This window comes from Bufo bufo, chromosome 3 (assembly GCF_905171765.1).
Source record: "Bufo bufo chromosome 3, aBufBuf1.1, whole genome shotgun sequence".
NCBI lineage: Eukaryota > Metazoa > Chordata > Amphibia > Anura > Bufonidae > Bufo > Bufo bufo.
In genome coordinates this window covers 473,649,344-473,671,614 of record NC_053391.1, presented here as the reverse complement: position 1 = coordinate 473,671,614, position 22,271 = coordinate 473,649,344, and positions in this window count along the sequence as shown.

Here is a 22,271-nt window from a genome sequence, read left to right as displayed (position 1 = left end):
TACAGCATACATTCCTCTGTTTACTACCTAAAAGTATGCTTAACACTATTAACAGTGTTTTAGCCTTTAATGATTTTTTGGTAAATTATCTTGCTAAATATAAAACAGAAGAGATGTAATTCTTTTCGAGATAGTATAAAAACTTCTCCTTGAAAAGTAGAAAATAATATATCTTTATCATATTCCTATTTTATGTCTAGTAGAAGGTCAAAAAAGGTGGCGCACGTTACAGGGATTAAAAAACAGGTGGAAAGTATTTATTAAAAGCATGAAGGAACAGTTATGTTTGTACCTCCCTACTGTATTTTTTTTCAGTCATATCATTCCCTGTTTAACTGCACACATAAATGCATTTTACTCATAAGCAGGGGGCTTATCCCTTTTGCCAGCACTTTAGTACCATGACATCACATGTTCAGAAAGGCAGGATGCTCCTATGTTGTTCAGAAGCATATAGAAACAGTTGTTTTATCATGGTCACAATCTCAGCTCCCTCTGACACAGCCTACTTACAGCCTTCTTCTAAGCTTCTGTTACCAGGGACAGATTTTGCCTGACAACAGGCAGTGGACTTCCACTTAGATGGAAGTGAGCAGTGATGGACGAACATAGGCCGGGACGGTTCGTGAATGCATGAACGCGATCAAATGTTCGCGAACCGCAAGTTCGCAGCCGGCCTCATTCACTTTAATGGCAGGTGAACCTGAAAAACCTTGAGCTGATATTTGCAGTCACCAAATACTTAGTATAAGTGCACAAATCATCCCACAACATGGACAGTGACATACTAGAGGGGGATCAATGACAAAAATTCCAACAAAAAATATGTGTCTTAATCAGGGGACATTTTTATGCATTTTAAAGGGAGATTCTCTCAAATGTGCCCTGTTGGAGCCTAGAAAATTTATATTTTAGGCCACGGGAGTGCGGGCCTTAAAAATTTGGCATTCAACTGACATAATAGAAATTCTGATTATGTGGCTTAAGGTACAATATGGGGTCAATGGATACAAATTTTACTGTAGGGCACTGGACTACAGGCCCCAAACATTAGGCATTCACTGGACAGAAAGGATCAAGTGATTATGAGGCCAGAGGAAACTTACACGGTCAATGGATATACATTTTTTCTGCAGGCAAGTACAAATAAAAGTCAAATACATATGTATAAAATAACTAAAAATATAAATTTGGATTAAAAACATGGCTAAAGAAATCCTCCCTCTTGAAAAAACCCCTAATGATAATAGTTGAAATTCGATAACACGCGGTCGTCACTGGTGTTGGATTCCTTTGAGGCTGCAACAATTATTCATTCACTGTACAGAAAAGAACAAGTAAGTATGTGGCTGGAGGTAGATTACACGGTCATTGGATATCAATTTTACAGGAGGCCAGTGGACTACAGGCCCCAAAAATTATTCATTTAGCGTACAGAAAAGAACAAGTAAGTATGTCGCTGGAGGTAGATTACACGGTCATTGGATATCAATTTTACAGCAGGCCAGTGTACTACATCCCCCCAAAAATTATGCATTCAGCGTATAGAAAAGAACAGGTAAGTATGTGGCTGGAGGTAGATTACACGGTCATTGGAAATCTATTTTACAGCAGACCAGTTGACTACAGGCCCCAAAAATTATGCATTCAGCGTACAGTAAAGATCAAGTAAGTATGTGGCTGGAGGTAGATTACATGGTCATTGGATATCAATTTTACAGCAGGCCAGTGTACTACAGGCCCCAAAAATTATGAATTCAGCGGACAGAAAAGAACAAGTATGTGGCTGGATGTAGATTACACGGTCATTGGATATCAATTTTACAGCAGGCAAGTGTATCACAGGCCCCAAAAATTATGCATTCAGCGGACAGAAAAGATAAAGTGATTATGTGGCTGGAGGTCTATTAGACAGTCAATGGATATCAATTTTAATAAAGGCCAGTACAAATACAGATCAAATACATATGTTTAAAAGAACTAAAAATATAAAATTGAATTAAAAACATGGCTAACAAAATCCACCTTCTTGAAAAAAAAAACTAATGATAATATTTAAAACACGTGGTCGTCACAGGTGTTGAATTCCTCCGAGGCCCAAAACATTAGGCATTAAACGGACAGAAAAGGCATTTTATGCCGCTGAATTTACCTAAGACAGGGACTATTATTTGTACTGGGTGGTGGCGGATATTTGTGGGCTGTCATGAGGAAATTCAATTAAATGTGGATGACTCGTCAAATGTGTTGAATTCCTCAGAGATCCATGCCTCATTCATTTTTAGAAATGTGAAGTAGTCCACATTGTCATGAGCTAGGCGAGTGTGCATATCAGTCACGATCCCCCCTGCTGCGCTGAACGTCTTTTAGGAGAGGACACTGGACGAGGGGCAAGCCAAGAGTTCCATGGCAAATTGTGCCAGCTCTGGCCACAGGTCAAGCCTGCACACCCAGTATTCCAGGGGTTCCTTGCTTCTCAGAGCGTCCACATCGGCCGTAAACCCGATGTAGTTGGACACCTGTCGGTCTAGGCATTCCCTGAGGCTGGATCCAGAGGGTGGCTGTCGATGGGTTGGCTGCAAGAATTATCTCATATCCGAAGTGACCAACACATCTTCAAACCACCCTCTTCTTCCATGCGCTGTTGGATTGGTACCCGCAACTGTTTCTCTGTGAGTGGAAATTCCTCTGCCAGCGCCCGCAAAAGCAGAATGCAGCATTTCTCGAAGCAAGGCCTGGAAGTGATGCATTCTGACAGCCCTCTGTGATGCTGGTAACATGTCCGCCATTTTGTGTTTGTACCGGGGGTATAAGTATGCTGCCAGCCAGTACTGGCCCTTGCCCTTTATGCTTTTTATACAGGGGTCCCTCAAACACTGGAGCATGAAGGCCCCCATTTGCACTAAACTGGAAGCGGTGGAGTGGCCTGGCTCCTGCTCATTGTCCAGAATAATGTCGTCCTGGGTCTCCTCCCCCCAGCCACGAACAACACCAGGGATCCCAGAAAAGTTTAAAGCATACTCTTTTTGCTCCTCCTAAGCCCCGGCACCATCCTCCTCTGACTCCTCTTCAGACTCCTGTTGACTTGTCTCAGATGGAGTAGCACCCCCTGGGAATTCATCCAGCTTTGCGACTTCCTCATCTTCTTGCTCCTGCTCCTCGACGGCTTGATCAATGACACGATGCAATGCACGCTCCAGAAAGAAGGTGTAAAGTACGATGTCACTGATGGCGCCCTGGCTGCGACTGACCAGTTTAGTTATCTTATCAAATGGCCGCAGAAGTCTGCATGCGTCGCGTATGAGCAGCCACTGGAGCGGTGAAAAAAAACAAGTTCGTACAGGTAGTCGTTAACTGCACATTTCTGCTGGAGCAGCCTATCAAGCTTATTCAAGGTGGAGTTCCAGTGCGTCGGACAGTCACAAATCAGACGTCTGATGGGCAGATGGTGTCGCCGCTGAACATCAGCAAGGCGAGCCATGGCAGTGCAAAATCTTCTAAAATGGCCAGAAATTTTCCTGGCCTGCCGCAAGACGTCCTGGACCCCGGGGTATTTGGCAACAAATCGATTCGAGGCTGAGTTCAGGATGTGCCATGCACGGCACGATTGTCATTTTGCCCTGTTTCAGCGCACCGTTGTCGCACACAACTTTACCAACTGTATATAGAGCAGGGTTAGCCACTGATCGGCCTGTGACTGCAAAGCTGAAAGGAGTGCAGGACCGGTGTGGCTTTTGGCTTCCAGGCACAACATCCGCAGCACATCATGGCGACATCTCACCTGGCATGTCGAATAGGTTCTGGGGAGCTTGGGGGGCGCAGCGGAAGAGGCGGTAGCAGTGGAAAAGGAGGAGTCAGCCGAGGAACAGATGGAGAATGGAGTAGGAGGAGGAGAAAAAGAGGCAGGCCTGCATGCAATCTGTGGGGGTAGCACTAAATCCAAACGGGTGCCACTGGTTGCATGCTTGATGGCCGTCAGAAGGTTGACCCAGTGGGCAGTAAAAGTTATGTACCTCCCCCACCCATGTTTGCTAGACCACGTGTCTGTGGTCAGATGTATCTTGCCACCGACACTGTGTGCCAGAGATAAATTCGCTGAACGTGGTCATATAGCTCCGGGATGCTTTTCTGCGAGAAATATTTCCTTCCTGGAACCTTCAATTGCGGTGTGCCAATGGCCACAAATTTTCTAAAGGCCTCTGAGTCCACTAATTTATATGGCAGAAGTTGGCGAGCTAGCAGTTCCGACAAGCTAGCGGTCAGCCGTTGGGCAAGAAGATTATCCAGCGTCATCATTTTTTTACGCCACGGAAGCCTGCCTTGTGCCAGATGAACGCGACGATGGCACTGTGGAAGGTGGAGTGGAGGACAAATGGGAGGAGAGAGGAGAAGGAGAAGAGGCAGAACGTGGAGCACCAGGAGTGTGGCTTTGTGGGTTATGACGGCGTTGCTCCCACTGGGCTCGGTGATGGGAGGCCAGGTGCCTTCTTAAGGCAGTCATCCCTAGGTGAGTGTTGGGCTTACCGTGACTTATGCGTTGACAGCACAGGCTGCAGGTCGCAACACTATTGTCAGCAGCGGACACGTTGAAAAAAGCCCACACTGCGGAACCATGTGCTGGCGTCCTAGGAGCACCAGTTGTTCCAGATACATTAGCAGTCTGCTTTTTGCCTCCTCTGCACTGTAAGTTCTGCATGCTTCTTCTCCTTCTCCTCTAAATATGCTGCTCCGTCTCTCCCTTTAAACTCCCCTCCTCTTCCTCTCTTGTGGGCACCCACGTGACATCCATCGACACCTCATCATCGTCACCTTCACTACCACTGACATTAGAGATCTCAGAGTAGGCAGCAACAGCGGGGACCACCCTCCTTGGGCTGATCTGGGTACTGTCGTCATACTGCTGGGTGGTGACCGTTGATACCTCGTCTTACTGATCCGAAGCCAAGAATGGCTGCGAATCGGTAGGGTCTTAAACTGGATGGGAAAATAATTCCTCTAATTCGAGCGGAGGGAATATGGTGGTGGTGGTGGTGGTGTCTTTGAGGGTGCACATAACAGAGAGTGAAGAGGGTGCAGATAGAGAGGATGAGGAGGGTGCAGAAGCGGAAGGCTGAGTGAGCCACTCAACCAAATCTGGTGCGTCCTTTGATGTAATCGCAAGCACCTTCTGCTACTTCCCACTAAGGCTCCGGCCTGGTGCACCTGCCCGACCCCTACCACCTCTGCGAGATGGCCTCCCTCTTTCTCTGCTTGTCATTTTCAAAATGACCCTGTGACAAAAGTACCTATAGAAGAGCAGTATTTGTGGAAGCAGGTATATAACACCCCTGCCTCAATACATTTTTTGGGGGTGCAACTGGTATATTACACCAGTTGAAATTATTTGTTCCATTAGCGTTTGTCACTCTGTGTAGCTGCGGTAACGCTGCAAAATCGCAAACAACTTCTGCACTACCTAAATGCACTATATAGAAAGTATATTATTGGTATATATGGGTCTAAGTTCTTCACAATGTAAAAGAATATGGCACCGGCGGACATCGCCATATGTTCGCTCGTTCGGCGAACCTGCAAACGAGCAAAGTTCGCCACGAAACGAACGCCGGGCGAACTGCAAGGCCTTCTCTAGAAGTGATACCCCTAGTGGCTATAATTAGTTATGAGGGAAGTTATGAAAACTTTGATTTGGCTAATTCACCAAATTTCACAAATAAATTCACTTTGTGATGAATTACTTTGTCACAAAGCGAATTTCCTTGTAAGTAGCAGGCAGAATGATGGGGAATGGCAATTGCACAGATCCCTGTCATTGAACCCCTCAGATGCTGTGTTTATTGCTGAATGCGGCATCTTATATAAAAATGTATTCCTTTTATGGATAAAAAAAATACTCAGCTCATTCGTTTGAGCGCGAAGAGGCCGCTGCGGCCATCTTGATTGAATGTCCAGTGTGAAATCTCCCACGGTGCGTAACATCACGCTGGCCAGCGTGGTGACGTCATACGTCACAGCTCAGGAACTTCAATCAGGAAGGCCCCAGTTGCCTCTTTGCGCTCAAATGGATGAGGTGTACTTTTTTTTTGTAGGACATTTTAGCGAAAATTGATCTGTGACCACAAGGCAAGAGGAAATTTGGCTTCTCAGAAGGAATATTTCCTGAAATTCGGATCAATGTCTACTTTGGATACTTCAATTCGCTCAACCCTACCCATAATATTTCAGCTTTTTTTTAGGCAGATGCAGGGATATTTTTTTAATAAAGTGATTTGAAGCGGCAGGGCTGTTACACACAGATAAACTGTGCAAAACTGATACTACATCCTAATCATTTATAATTAACTTTTTGTCACATTGTTGCTCCATATATGCTTCTCAGCAAGAGTAGGCCTGACTTCAGCAGAAGCTCAAGTGAGTTGCAGGCTATAGATTCCATCTTGGATTACTGACATGTATTCCAAGCTGTTCCACCACTGCTGAAACTCTCAAATTAGTTCCCAGTTACAGTATCCTATAAATTCTAATACTGGAACTGAGCATGCTCGACCAGTAGGTTGAAGCACAACTATGGGTAATAATAACCCTAGGCAGCGGCTATAAACAATACATTTTTGGAGGTTAGTATATGGGTAGCTGCTGAAAAGGAGTATTTACTATATATTAGGGATTTGTACTTTATACTACCTTATTTTAATAGGCATTAATCTTTGTATACTGGAAAGCCCCTTTAATTTTATTGCCAAACAGATGTGTGCAGCAATTTGTGCTCAGATCTAGAGAGAGCAAAGGTGACACTAGTATTTATTTAACCCTTTTCACATCACTGCTGTACATAGCCATCAGGTTTTGCTGCTTTGGTGATACAGATCGCAGGCATTTATCCCCTCATATGTCATGATCAACTGTGACCATGGCATCTGAAAGCACAAAACCACAAGTGCTGCTCTTCTGGGCCTGACATGGCTTCCCACATGGAGATTGGAGGAGCCATTCATTTGTTGTAAAAGGCCAAAGCCTGATAGAGGCTCCAATGCTTTTCATAGGTATATTCCAATGTAGGCCTGCAGGTGGCAGCACTACATTGGAATATACTTAACCTTCTATTTATAAATTGATTTAGTTCTATTGATAAATAAAAGTGGCAATTTGATGATTGCATGTTGTAGGGTCTTTGTGGGCCTAAAAAAGGAGAAAAAAGTAATAAAAAGTTTTTTTTTACAAATATGAAGAAATAAAAAATATAAAAATTCAATCACCCCCCTTTCCCCAGAATAAAAATAAATAAATAAATGAACATCATAGGCATCAGTACGCCCGCACTATTAGAATCTAAAAATATTTATCCATTACGTTGAACGGTGTAAAAAAAAAGCAGCAAAATGACCAAAGGTTTTATTTTTTTCAGCATTAAAACAGAAGAAAACTACATAAATGTGGTTGCATTGTTATCATACTGACCCAGAGAATGAAGGCCGTGGATCAGTTTTACTGCATAGGGAATGTAAAACAAAACCCATAAAAACTGTGGAAGAATTGCAGGTTTTTTCCCAGCACTATTTGGAATTTATTCCAGCTTCCAACTACATTGTATTCAATAGTAAATGGTGCCATTAGAAAGTACATCTTTTCCCATAAAAAATTAGACCTCAAACGGCTATGTAAACAGAAAAATCAGAAAAATAAAAACCTATGGCTCCAGGAAGGAGAGAAGTAAGAAACGAAAACAGGGATTTGTTAGGTCCCGAAGGGGTTAAAGTTATTCTTGAAGAGTACTGAAAATGACTAAAATTCCAAGAATACTGTATCTGGTAACATGTTCAATTGTCTCCACAATTAAGTAAGCGTTTGGGTATCCACTTGGCAAATGAGGTTCAGTGTGGGTAAATAAGAAGTTATGCAACTGTATGGTAATAAACTATGTGCATTATATGTCCTAGGGCAGTGATGGCTAACCTCTGTCACTCCAGCTGTGGTGAAACTCCAAGCATGCGCCATTAATTTCTAAGGAGTTTTAAGAACAGCCAAGCAAGAGTGCATGCTGGGAGTCATAGTTTTACCACAGCTGGAGTGCTGGAGGTTAGCCATCACGGTCCTAGGGGGAGTAACATTAGCCATTAGATTGCTATTCTCATAGACTCCAATGCATTAGCATTGGAGTCTATGAGAAATATACTAGTTTCCTATGGAGTCCAGCTACAGACAAGGGCTCCATAGAAAACTTTATGCAGCAGCCTTCTGTCATTCCCAATGATAGGCACTGTTGCATACAAGCTCCGACTCCAAAGATTGCCGCATGTAGGAGCCGGAGCGTACCCGGAAGCGTGCGCTTTCAGGTTTGCACGTGCTCAGATGCCGTGGTCAGGATTGTCAGTGTTAAATGTCCACAACCGGCATTATCACTAATCGAAGACATGAGCCGTGAGTGTCTACTGTAGAAAACAGCAGGCACCCCGTCGCTATGGGCGCCATCTTTAACCCCTTAAGGACGTAGGACGTACCGGTACGCCATGTTTGCCGAGTCCTTAAGGACCCAGGGCGTACCGGTACGTCCTAACTTTAAAATTTCATTGCGGGCATCCTGTCACACATCGGCGATCACCGCAAACCGCAGGTCAATTCAGAATACAAAAGTATTGGAATGCATTGTAAAAGGGATTAGACCCCCAAAAGTTAAAAGTCCCAAAGTGGAAAAAAATTAAGTAAAAAAAAAGTCAAAAAAATTAAGTTTTCCCCCCAAAAAATAAAAAATTTAAAGTAAAAATAAACAAAAAAATCTTTTTCCCCAAATAAAGTTTAAAAAAATTGGTAAAAAATAGGGAAAAATAAAAAGTAGACATATTAGGTATCGCCGCGTCCGTATCGACCAGCTCTATAAACATATCACATGACCTAACCCCTCAGATGAACATCGTAAAAAAAATATAAAAAAACTGTGCTAAATAAACCATTTTTTTGTTACCTTACATCACAAAAAGTAAGCGATCAAAAAGGCGTTTGCCCACCAAAATAGTACCAATCTAACCGTCACCTCATCCCGCAAAAAATGAGCCCCTACCTGAGACAATCGCCCAAAAACAAAAAAAACTATGGCTCAGAATATGGAGACACTAGAACATCTTCTATAAAAATATCACATGACCTAACCCCTCAGGTGAACACCATAAAAAATTTAAAATAAAAACTGTGCTGTCAAAAATTCATATGCACCCCAAAATAGGGCCAATCAAACCGTCATCTCATCCCGCAAAAAATGAGACCCTACCTAAGATAATCGCCCAAAAACTGAAAAAACTATGGCTCTCAGAAGATGGAGACATGATTTGTTTTTTTGTTTCAAAAATGATATTATTGAGTAAAACTTACATAAAAAAAAAAAAAGTATACATATTAGGTATCGCAGTGTCCGTAATAACTTGCTCTATAAAATATCACGGTGAATACCGTAAAAAAATAAAAATAGAAACGGTGTTAAAAAAAGCTATTTTTTTTGTCACCTTACATCACAAAAAGTGTAATAGCAAGCGATTAAAAAGTCACACGCACCCCAAAATAGTGCAAAATTATGGCTCTCAGACTATGGAAACACTAAAACATTATTTTTTTGCTTCAAAAATGAAATCATTGTGCAAAACTTACATAAATAAAATAAAAAGTATACATATTAGGTATCGCCGCATCCGTGGCAACCTGGTCTATAAAAATATCACATGATGTAACCTGTCAGATGAATGTTGTAAATAACAAAAAATAAAACAGCTATTTCTTGTTACCTTGCCTCATAAAAAGTGTAATATAGAGCAACCAAAAATCATATGTACCCTAAACTAGTACCAACAATACTGCCACCCTATCCCGTAGTTTCTAAAATGGGGTCACTTTTTTGCAGTTTCTACTCTAGGGGCGCATCAGGGGGGCTTCAAATGGGACATGGTGTAAAAAAAAACAGTCCAGCAAAATCTGCCTTCCAAAAACCGTATGGCATTCCTTTCCTTCTGCGCCCTGCCGTGTGCCCGTACAGCGGTTTACGACCACATATGGGGTGTTTCTGTAAACTACAGAATCAGGGCCATAAATATTGAGTTTGGTTTGGCTGTTAACCCTTGCTTTGTAACTGGAAAAAAATTATTAAAATGGAAAATCTGCCAAAAAAGTGAAATTTTGAAATTGTATCTCTATTTTCCATTAATTCTTGTGGAACACATAAAGGGTTAAAAAAGTTTGTAAAATCAGTTTTGAATACCTTGAGGGGTGTAGTTTCTAGAATGGGGTCATTTTTGGGTGGTTTCTATTATGTAAGCCTCGCAAAGTGACTTCAGACCTGAACTGGTCCCTAAAAATTGGGTTTTTGAAAATTTCAGAAAAATTTCAAGATTTGCTTCTAAACTTCTAAGCCTTGTAACATCCCCAAAAAATAAAATATCATTCCCATAATGATCCAAACATGAAGTAGACATATGGGGAATGTAAAGTAATAACTATTTTTGGAGATATTACTATGTATTATAGAAGTAGAGAAATTGAAACTTGGAAATTTTCAATTTTTTAAAAATTTTTGGTAAATTTGGTATTTTTTTATAAATAAAAATTATTTTTTTGTACTTTATTTTACCAGTGTCATGAAGTACAATATGTGACGAAAAAACTGTCTCAGAATAGACTGGATAAGTCAAAGCGTTTTAAAGTTATCAGCACTTAAAGTGACACTGGTCAGATTTGCAAAAAATGGCCAAGTCCTTAAGGTGAAATAGGGCTGAGTCCTTAAGGGGTTAAAGACCTGGCCAGCCCTGGTCAGGAAGGTGTTAAAAGGTTTGGCCACTTTCTAGATAGTGTTGACCAATGTTTTTGTGAGATAATTATATGTCACTTCCTAATATAGCCTTTGTTGAAATTCTGCAGCATTTTCTAATTTTCACATTGTATGTCCCCTTGTTTACAAAGAATTTTGTGCTGTCCACATAGAGGTCCTGTTCATAAAATGGCTGCTGATGGAGGGTCATATAACCTGGAAAATCACCACCATGTGATGTTTCATCTATTCAAACACACTGCACCTACACTATATTCCCAACAGAACAAGTTCAGATAGCAGGTGAAGTGTATTTGAGTGGAGGAGGAATGAAATGAAGGTGAGGTGTCTGGTCACATGACTCTCCATCAGCAGCCATTATATGAACTGGTCCTCTGTGTGGCCAGCAAAAAAGACTTTATAAAAAAGGGGACATACCTTATGAAACATAGAAAATTGTGTAAAACAAAGACTATATTAGTAAGTGCCATATAATAATTTCACAAACACATTGGTAAACAATAACCAGAAGGTGTCCAACACCTTTAACCCCTTAAGGACCTGCGCTGTACATGTACGGTGAAGCTGGACGTGACTTAAGGACCAGCGCTATAGATGTACGGCGCAAGGTCCGCCGGGTGCTGGGGCAGGATTGCGGGGGAAATCGCGCACCATGGCTGCTCTTACCGTCAGGCATCCATGCTGGGTAAGTACAGCATGGCGTCTTTCCGCCCCCCCTGTAGCTCCAAGCGCTGCGATTGGCCGGTCAATGAAGATAATGGATAAGTATGATTTTTTTTTTTTTCACTGCTATTGAAGGAAAATCGATTTTTTACCTTGAAGGAAATTTGGATCAAAGTCAACCTTGTGGACTTCGATTCGTTGATCACTAGTGCTGAACACTGGAAAATACAATAGATATAAAATAATGATTTCATTAGACTTATATTGTATGTACACATTCAGGTTTTTAACAGGAGTTCTGATGCATTTATAAAGCTAAAACTAAGTGGTGATAAAAAAAAAATAGAGAAGCCGTATCTGTCTGTAATACTTTGTCAATAACTCACTGAAAAAAGTGGCCTAAACGGGTGAAAATGCTCCAAACCCAGACACTGTAGCGTGTCTATAACTGGGGGAGCAATTCCTCCGCATGTGGTCCGCAGACAACGGCAATCCCCAACAAAAAATTTGTACAATGTAGGATGCCAGGGCGGACCACATGCACCACAAGAACATCTTACAGAAAATGATACATTGTGCAGATGAAAAAATATACATACACAATTCACTGCAAAAAATGCACCAAAATGATACGCAACTGACAATACTAGCTCAGGCCGATGTTAAAAGCTGAGAACTTTGCCAATATCTTCCAGTCAGGAACATATCGGAGCACCATGGCTGCTCTTACTGGCAGGCATCCATGCTGGGTAAGGGCAGCATGGTGTCTTTCCACCCCCCTGCAGCTCCAAGGGCTGCGATTGGCCGGTCAGTGAAGATAATGGATAAGTATTATTTATTTTTTATTTTTTACTGCCATTGAAGGAAAATCGATTTTTTACCTTGAAAGGAAATATGGATCAAAGTCAACTTTGTGGACTTTGATTCGTTGATCACTAGTGCTGAACACTGGAAATTACAATAGATATAAAATAATGATTTCATTAGACTTATATTGTATGTACACATTCAGGTTTTGATCAGGAGTTCTGATGCATTTTTAAGGCTAAAACTAAGTGGTGATTAAAAAAAAAAGAGAAGCCGTATCTGTCTGTAATACATTGTCCACGCATCTTCAAAAGTGCATCAGAAAACCTGAGCAAAACTGGATCAAAACTGGAATGTGTAGGGTTAACCTCACAGACATGCTTAGATTTCATCTAATTGGACCTTCTGATCTTATATCAAACACATTGATCAAGTTACAAGACTCCACATGGAGTAATATAACTGCGTATGTTGCCAGATTTAGAAATGCTAGCATTGTTCACTGCAAGTTTATAACCAGAAAAGGGCTGAAGTAATGGGAAATTGATTTCAAGGTGTGGGTGCGATCATAAATAAGACTTGTTAATTACTCTTTATTATATGAAGTATTTGTTTTTCCAAAAAGACCACACCGACTTTCTCATTTGAGACTAAAACCAAAATATTGCATTAGACACTTGTGAAGCCATAAGGTGAGGACATGACTAAGCATTTCATTGTTTCTTTTTAATTACAGAATGTTGTTTTTTCTCGTCTTAATTGGAAATCACAGCACCAGAAATCAGTCATAGCTGACTCATCTGTTTCTAAACAGTATTTCAAGCAAATCCTTCTACCTTTTTTAGAACAAAATGTGTGTTTCAGAGACCAAGCAGCAAAATGAAAGAAGTGCAGGTTTCATTAAAAACGCATATAAAATATGTCAGAGTAGCGATATCACAGTAGGATTTGCTCTACTTTTTAAATAGGCTAAGAAAAACATTGCACTCATGAGGCACTTATGTTATTTAAACAAAAATTAATCTGGCTGCTTTGCTTTTGTAATCCACATAATACAGTCATTTAAAATGCAAAAGCAAACATTTTATATCAAGATCATTAAAAATATGCTCACAGTAATAAACTGCAAAGCAAACTGTAACTTCTTAAACTGTTTCAAATAATTGCCTCACACTCAGTTTTCAAAGGGAAATATAAACAGGATTAGCAGCATTATGGGCCATTTTAGCTCATGTGCATCCATCTTTAGTAACATTATTTAACATGTACAGTATGTCTTATAGCTAAGCTTAAAGGCTATGCACACCTTCTGAGGCAAATTTTTTATGATTGCATGTTACTAATTTTTTTCAAAAAAATATTTTTCAATTGGCCTTTATCAAAAATATTGAGCTGTTCTGTTACAAAGGATTAACTGTTTGTCTAGCTATGTGACTGATACTTTCACTTTGTGCTGGTCATCTAATAAACCTTATCTATATACTACTAAGAGGTCACTTATTTAAGCCACATTCATCTCTAAATTTCTGAGAGGTCATAAACAAACACTTATTTAAAAGCCATATTCTTATCAGTAAGATAAGAACTGAGCTACAATGAGTGTTTATAAAGTCAGAGAGCAGAGATAAAGAGTTTGTCTGATCCTCGTCTGACCGAAAAGCCAGGAAATCCAAAGGGTTCTACTAGAGAATGTCAGCTCTGTACAGAAAAAAGGACTTCATATTTTTATTGTAGACCAATTTAAAAAAAAGATTTTTGGCTCAAAATGCATACAATGCAATCATGAAAAAATGCCCCCAAATGTGTTCATAGCCTTTAATGTTTTCAATTGAAGGACTTTTCTGAGCTTTGGTGAAAATCTCACTGTATGCTGACCTGTGGAGCACTTATCCTTCAGTCAAGCCGATGATTCTGCCATCTCCACTCCGTTCCTGTAACTTCCAGGACTAGTGATGGATGATCATCGGCCAGGACGATTCGCAAACCACTGCGAATTCACTTTAATGGCAGGCAAACCTGAAAAACCTTCAGGTCGTTGGAGGGATCGAGGAGAAAAATTCACACAAAAAATATGTATTTTAATCAGGGGCCATTTTTATGCGTCTTAAAGGGAAACTGTCTAAAATGTGACCTGCTGGAGCATAGAAAATTTTTATTTTAAGCCACGGGAGTACAGGCATTCACCTGACAGAAAACATCAAATGATTATATGGCTGGAGGTATATTAGACGGTCAATGGATATCAATTTTACTGCAGGCCAGTACAAATAGATGTCAAATACATATGTTGAAAAGAACAAAAAATATAAAATTAGATTAAAAACATGGCTAACAAAATCCCCCCTCTTGAAAAAACCCCAAATGATAATAGTTGAAATTTGCTAACAAGTGGTCATCATAAACAGGTGTTGAAATCCTCCAAGGTTCCAAACATTAGGCATTCACCGGACAGAAAAGAACAATTGATAATGTGGCTGGAGGTACATTAGGCGGTCACCGTATAACAATTTTACTGTTGGCCAGTTAGATTACAGGCCCCAAAAATTATGCATTCAACGTACATAAAAGATCAAGTGATTATGTGGTCTGATCGGGAAGAACATGTAGGGCGGCATGACGTAGGGTTGCATGCCGCGCTGCTCCCCTCGCCCCCTCGCCACCTCCCCTCTCTCCATGCCTCCCGCTTTGATGTGGTGTATGGAGCCCTGTTTGTGACCTGCCGGGAGCTGCCTCAGGTGGAACGTTCGGGCGCTGATTTAAAAGTTGCTCTAACGGTTGGGCAGGACCGTGAGGTCTGAGGAGGCACTTACCTGATCCATTACAGAGGACCTATGTGTTAAAATTATCTTACGCTTATAAGACTCTTATGTAGCAAGATCTTTGGCCCCACAGCGATTTTGGTTTGATGCCCCCCGCGCCAGTTGAACTATATTGCTAGCTAGAGTTAAAGGAGCCCCTCGTCTGTATAGTGTGCCTCTAAGTTGGTATAGCGGTGGGAGGGTGCCCTCACACTGTGGAATATTTGTATGCCTTTGCCCTAGTTAAGCATGTAGCCTGTCTTTATGCCTCTTCTTCACTTATATTCAGCTCTCTCTCTGAAGCTAGGCGCAATATTCACCTGTATTTAACTTAAGTATGGGTCATTGATGTTTCTAGTACTGTGAAGTAGGCTCTCAGGGCCTTACAGTTGAAGACGGGTATCTCCCTGTCCCGATCCGGATTATTAGTGGATCTGGTATTGGAAATCCCTATGTGTGCATACCTCTAGGTTCTAATACTGTTTTTTTCTTTCTGTGGGAATTCTCTGTACAGGGTCCTATAAAATGCCGCCTAAGTTCTGTAAGTCCGGAGGGATGGCCTCGCCGAAAGGTGGTCAGGGGGGAAGCCCCCAGGCTCGTCTAGACAAATTCTAAAACTAGGGGAGGTACACAGAGATCTGCTCTGCAGGTTGAGCAGGGAGTGGGTATCATGGACCGGCCAGAGGTAGGCACTACAAACGTAAATATTTCCCAAAGCGAAGGTTTTGAGAGTATTAATAAAAAACTCTGATATTTTGGGAGTAGTAAATGTCACTAATACCTTGGTTGCAGAGATGGCCTTGTCCCTCTCAGCAGTTCAAGGTGATATCGCGATAATTAGAGATAAAATGGCTAAACTAAGAGTGAAGGTCAAGGAGCTGGAATCTGCAGTGGATTCTGCCACTTCAGAGACCAGCCTATTAAAAAAGAGACTGGAAGAGGTAGATGCAGACCGATCCTGGCTCAGAGGGAAACTGATAGATTTGGAAGATAGATCCTGTAGAAATAACTGGCAACTAGTAGGTTTCCCAGAAGGGACTGAACAGGATAACCCTGCAAATTTTATCCAAAAATGGTTGGTGGATAACTTGGGGCCGGATCATGATGCATCCACTTTCTGTGTGGAGAGGGCCCATAGAATGCCCTCTAAAAAGCCCCCACCAGGGGCTCCCCCTAGGGCAGTTCTGGCAAAACTAGTGTGCTCAAAAGATCGGGATTGGGTACTTAGACGGAAAAGAGAAGTATTAGACACATACTTGGATGGTAATTTGATATAAATATATCCAGACTTCTCACGAGAGACCCAAATTAAAAGAAGATCCTTTCTGGAGTTCAAAAAAAGATTAGCTGCAGCTAAGGTTAAGTACTCAATGATGTACCCAGCCAAATTGAGGGTAGTGCATAACGATATGGTCCGGTTTTTCTCTAGACAGGCAGAGGCTGTCCAATGGCTGGACACGGCAGGGCTATAAAGAAAATAAGGTTGTGGTTGGAGGGAGATTAGGGGGAAAAGTGGTTCGGGGGGAGGTTTGGTGGATTGGAAGAGGTTGATGGGTAATGTGGTTTTCCTTATCAACCATGGAGGGGGTATTTTGGGGGTGGGGATTGGGACGGGATTGGCTGTCGTCACTCGCTTTGTGGTCTTGTGTGTCTCTCTGCCAGGTGGGATATCAGGATTTTCATTCATCTACTGTCTATGTCAGGTAACGTTCTATTTTGGAATGTGAGAGGGTTAGGAGACAGGGTGAAGAGGACGGTGGTGTTTGACCAGGTGGCCCGTCATTTGCCGGCAATTGTTGTACTGTTAGAAACCCATGTAACAGTGGACAGGCTCTATACATTGAAAAGAAAATGGGCTTCTTTTGAATATCATGCGTACTTCTCCACTTATTCAAGAGGGGTTAGTGTCTATATCCATGGTGGTATGGAGTTGATAAAGAAGGGAGATTTGTCTTCTTGCATGGTTATTGGAAAGGGCAGGAGGTTATAATGGCCTTTGTCTACATTCCTCCACCATATAAATCAACTGTTCTCTCTCTATTAGTTAAATATCTGGCCACAAAAAAACCCTATCCGTTACTAGTAGCCGGAGATTTTAATTCTGTACTTGACCCTGGGTTGGACCGCTTCTCCTCTGCTGGGCGAGGTCGGACTGGATCTACTTTAAGCTCGGTTTGCCAGGAGCTGGCGCTGGTTGATATCTGGCGGCACCTCTATGGCAATAAGATAATCTACTATTGCTTTAGCCAGTCCTATGGGTCAATGTCCCGTATTCACCTGGCTTTTGCAAGTCGAGATTTGTGTCATCAAATTCTGAAAATGAAGTATGAACCTCATGGAATATCAGACCATTCTCCAGTCCTGATCTCGCTCAGGGAGGTGGATCCTCCAGGCTCAGGCAGAATTTTTAAAGTGAATTCGCACTGGCTGTATGTGATAGGAGTTATTATTCACAGATTGAACAAATTCCTGTTCAAGGACTTCTATAGTAGAATATGGTCAACAGATTATATATTCACAGTAATGCCAAAATTCTAAAATATAACTTTTAATATTTATATATAAAATAGTCAATAAATCCCTCTAAATGATAATTAATCAATAAACATAGAAAGAAAAAAGGAAAAAACAAATTTGAAAAACTAGGGTCAGAGTGATATATTAGCCAAGGATTGGTTATAGGTTTAGTAGATGTTAGTAAAGCCTATTTAGGGAGGTATGACCCTATAATTGACCCTGAAGTAACAGCCCTACCTAATACGGAATGGCCGCCCCGATAGGGGCGATCCCGTTTCTCGTGCCTCCTAGTGTCCCTGATTAACCCTATAGGGATGGATACCTAAATAAGGGGGGACCCTAATGAGACACCTGGGCTAAGTTACACCAAAATAAATAATAAAATGTATGTAAGTAGCAAAAACCCGGTGGCAAACTACACCCAATTATGAAATGAAGTATATAGAATTACAGAAGTGAGATGTCCAAAGTAGTCCCTATCCACAAATGACACCTTAATCCTAAATTTATCAGGGAAAATCCTGTCTGTGGAAGAGATGTCCATTTTAAAGAAGGGACTTACTTATGTGCCAACTACAAGATTTAACTGTTTTAACTGGATTAAGGATGTACAACTTTTTGCCAGGAGATTACGCTGGCATAAACTGTTTGTCTCATCAGATAAAAAGAGATGTCAGGAATTGGGCGTTGAATTGGGTGATCTTGAGGGCATTGATACCCTAGTATATCTTCTAGAGGAGGGGGAAAGACCTAAGGGTCAGGGCCCCTTCACCACCTTGAGAAATAGGAGTGTCAAGATGCCACCCAAAACATTTAATGACGCAAATATCGACATCTTTTTAAAATCTGTCACACGTGATCTTGAAAAAATAGTTTATACCACATCTGCAAGAAATTACACGACGGGAGAAATGACTGCATTACAGAATTTGAGCACAAACAGGGATATTATCATCAAATCATCGGACAAGGGGGGGAACATTGTCGTCCTCTCAGTACAACAATATAGAGATATGTGTCTCTCCCTGGTCTTAGATAAAAACAGCTATATGGTCTTGTCAGTGGATCCCACTGACAGATTCCAGAGGGAACTGGTTCAGATATTACAAGAAGGTCTGGACAACAAATGTATTGATCGTAAAGAATTTGAATATCTACTACCAACATTCCCTAAAACAGCGACTTTCTATGGACTCCCAAAGATACATAAGGGTATTAATCCCCTAAAGGGACGTCCCATAGTCTCTGGAATCGATAGTCTGACCCATCATGCCGGTGTATATATTGACAAAATTCTCCGCCCCTTTGTATCCACACTCCCCTCCTATTTACAGGACACGACTGATCTACTGCAAAGAGTTGAGGGTGTTACCATAGAACCTGAGAGTTGGTTTGCCTCTATAGACGTAGAGGCTCTATATACCTCTATCCCTCATAACAAGGGCCTGTCAGCAGTTAAATCTTTTCTGGACTCCAGATCTGTGGACTTACACCAACACAATCAATTTACCCTTCAGCTCCTCAATTTCATTCTTACACACAATTATTTTATCTTTGAGAACCGCTTCTACCACCAGCTCAGGGGTACTGCGATGGGGAGCCCATGTGCACCAACGTATGCCAACCTACTCCTGGGCTGGTGGGAGGACACAGTTGTCTTCACTGAATCTATGGTATCTTGGACCAGACTTATCACACTCTGGTCCAGATACATAGATGATATTTTTCTTCTATGGTCTGGGACAACTAATGAATTCCAACAATTTATGGATACACTAAATTCAAATCATATTGGACTTTTTTTCACCTCTGAAATACACCAAAATACAATCAATTTTTTGGATGTATGTTTAGAAAGAGATGAACACAACAACATCAAGACGACCCTTTTTAGAAAAAAGACTTCTACCAACAGTCTCTTACGATGGGAGAGTTTTCACCCCATCCCACTTAAAAGGGGCATCCCCAAAGGTCAGTTCTTGAGAGTCCGGAGAAATTGTTCAGATAACAAAAGCTTCACACATGAAGCATCTAAACTCTATGACCGGTTTAAACAGAGGGGCTATCCAAGCCCGTGCCTATACCAAGCATGGGACTGGGCTGAATCAAAAGATCGTACTGCCTTATTACGTCCAAAAATGAAGACATCAAACTCTCTTGATCCAATAAGAATTATTGGTACCTTTGATTCAGAATCTCACCAGGTTCGGGACATTTTAAACCGTTATTGGGCACTGTTAAAGACAGACCCTGATCTAACACAGGTACTATCTGAGAATCCATCTATCACCTATAGACGTGGGCGCAATGTTGGCGACACGGTAGTACACAGTCACTTTGAGCCCCCAGATAAGAACACATGGTTGTCCAATAGACAGATGGGCACCTTTAAGTGTGGTAAATGCAAAGCTTGTGCATTTATAACACCAGGGAAAACCTTCTCTGACAGTGCGGGACATCAAGTCTTCCATGCCCGGAATTTTGCTAACTGCAATACATCTGGGGTAATATATATGGCTCAATGTGACTGTGGACTTAAATATATAGGCAAGACCAAAAGGATTTTTAAAAAACGGATCCTAGAACATATCGGGGATATCCGTAATAAACGGGATAAACCCGTATCAAGACATATTTGGAATAGACATGCAGGATCTGTCAAAAATTTACACTTCTCAATGATTGAAGTCATAAAAATGTCCAAAAGAGGTGGGGACCGGGATAAATTGTTGAAACAAAAAGAATCAAGGTGGATTCACAGGCTCAATACTGTCATTCCATCTGGTTTAAATGAATCTATAGATTTTGCGTGTTTTATTTAAGACGTTTCATCTATCTTACAGGATCATCATATCCTGGGTAACATAATCTTTATCTAATATTGGGGGAGGGATCCACCCCTGCATCAAGGAACCCGTATATGAAAATACATCTATATTCTGTCAATCACTCTCTAATAATGAAAATAAAATATAATAAAATCTGGGCATATATAATTTTGATGTCATAAACTAAATATATTTGGATGGGTACTGTCTGATAAAGTTTATATGGGCCACTACTTTATAATGCCATGATCAATATGGCTGTTATCAACCTCTAATGGGACCCATCCACTAATACCACATATTTAATGTGGTTTATATAGTAGCTATTAACTCTGCTTTCTTGAAATGGCTATGAGAGTCTGTGGTTGGCCTGACCTAATAATTAAATGTCTGACCCCACTGTGCCAGTTTTAATGACTGGCGCAGTGCTGTTGAGGTGCGCATGACCTAATGGATCTACCTCCCATTGAAGTTTATGTATTATAGCATGACGTCGGAGGCTGCCCGACGTTGCGGTCACGTGACTCCCCTTTGCGATCCGGAAGTCACGGTTCAGTGTTAGACCTGCAGTGGTTACCTGGGTGCGTCCTGCGTCAGACGCTGTCCTCCTCTCCCTCTGGCGAGGCGTGACTATAGGTGTCTGACGTCTTACGTCGGACGCTCTCTGTCATTATAATCACGTGGCCACTCATGTGACCCGATACCCGGAAGTTAGGGTTTAAAAGACAGGAACGCCGACAACACCTCGCCGCTTACCTGCCGGACGCCATCACCACAGGTCTCTCCCTAAAGCTATCATCACTAAGAGCATCTGGAGCTGCGGACATGACCCTTTGTCCACCCAGTCCTAAATGGGCATGCAAGTACTACTGATACTAATGAGCTGCTATTATCCAGCAGTATATATTGAATGGTCGTGATATATATACTTATACCGCTTGATGCGATAGCTGCTATATATAGCTATGTAGATAACTGTGCCATTTCATTATGAGAATCATGTATATCGCTTTATTGATCTCTGCTATTGGCATAATTGTTTGGTGATGTGAAGGTGTGGAGGTATAGTCCCAATGCAGCAGATAGACTAGTATACACCTAAACATATGGTCTGGTGTAATTGAGTCTGGTTTATAGCCTTAAACATGAGATGGATGAATGAGCTGGGGGTCTATATCTATATCAATACCGTTACTCCCTCCTGCTCACAAATTAATGTATCATCTCCTGCTGCCGGTAATTGATCTGATCATGTTTTCTGACTCTATTGATCAGCTTTAGTTTAAGTAGTGGCTTTTCTTGAATCTTAATATCTTTCTATGTACCCTCAATCGGAGGAAATATAAATAAAAGGAAATTAAAAATCTGTATGTATATATATACAATAATATTTGTATTACTCTATGGTGATAGGTATTCTTTGTCAAACATGTCCCCTGATGAGCCTGACACCAACCAGGCGAAACGCGTAGGGACTACTTTGGACATCTCACTTCTGTAATTCTATATACTTCATTTCATAATTGGGTGTAGTTTGCCACCGGGTTTTTGCTACTTACATACATTTTATTATTTATTTTGGTGTAACTTAGCCCAGGTGTCTCATTAGGGTCCCCCCTTATTTAGGTATCCATCCCTATAGGGTTAATCAGGGACACTAGGAGGCACGAGAAACGGGATCGCCCCTATCGGGGCGGCCATTCCGTATTAGGTAGGGCTGTTACTTCAGGGTCAATTATAGGGTCATACCTCCCTAAATAGGCTTTACTAACATCTACTAAACCTATAACCAATCCTTGGCTAATATATCACTCTGACCCTAGTTTTTCAAATTTGTTTTTTCCTTTTTTCTTT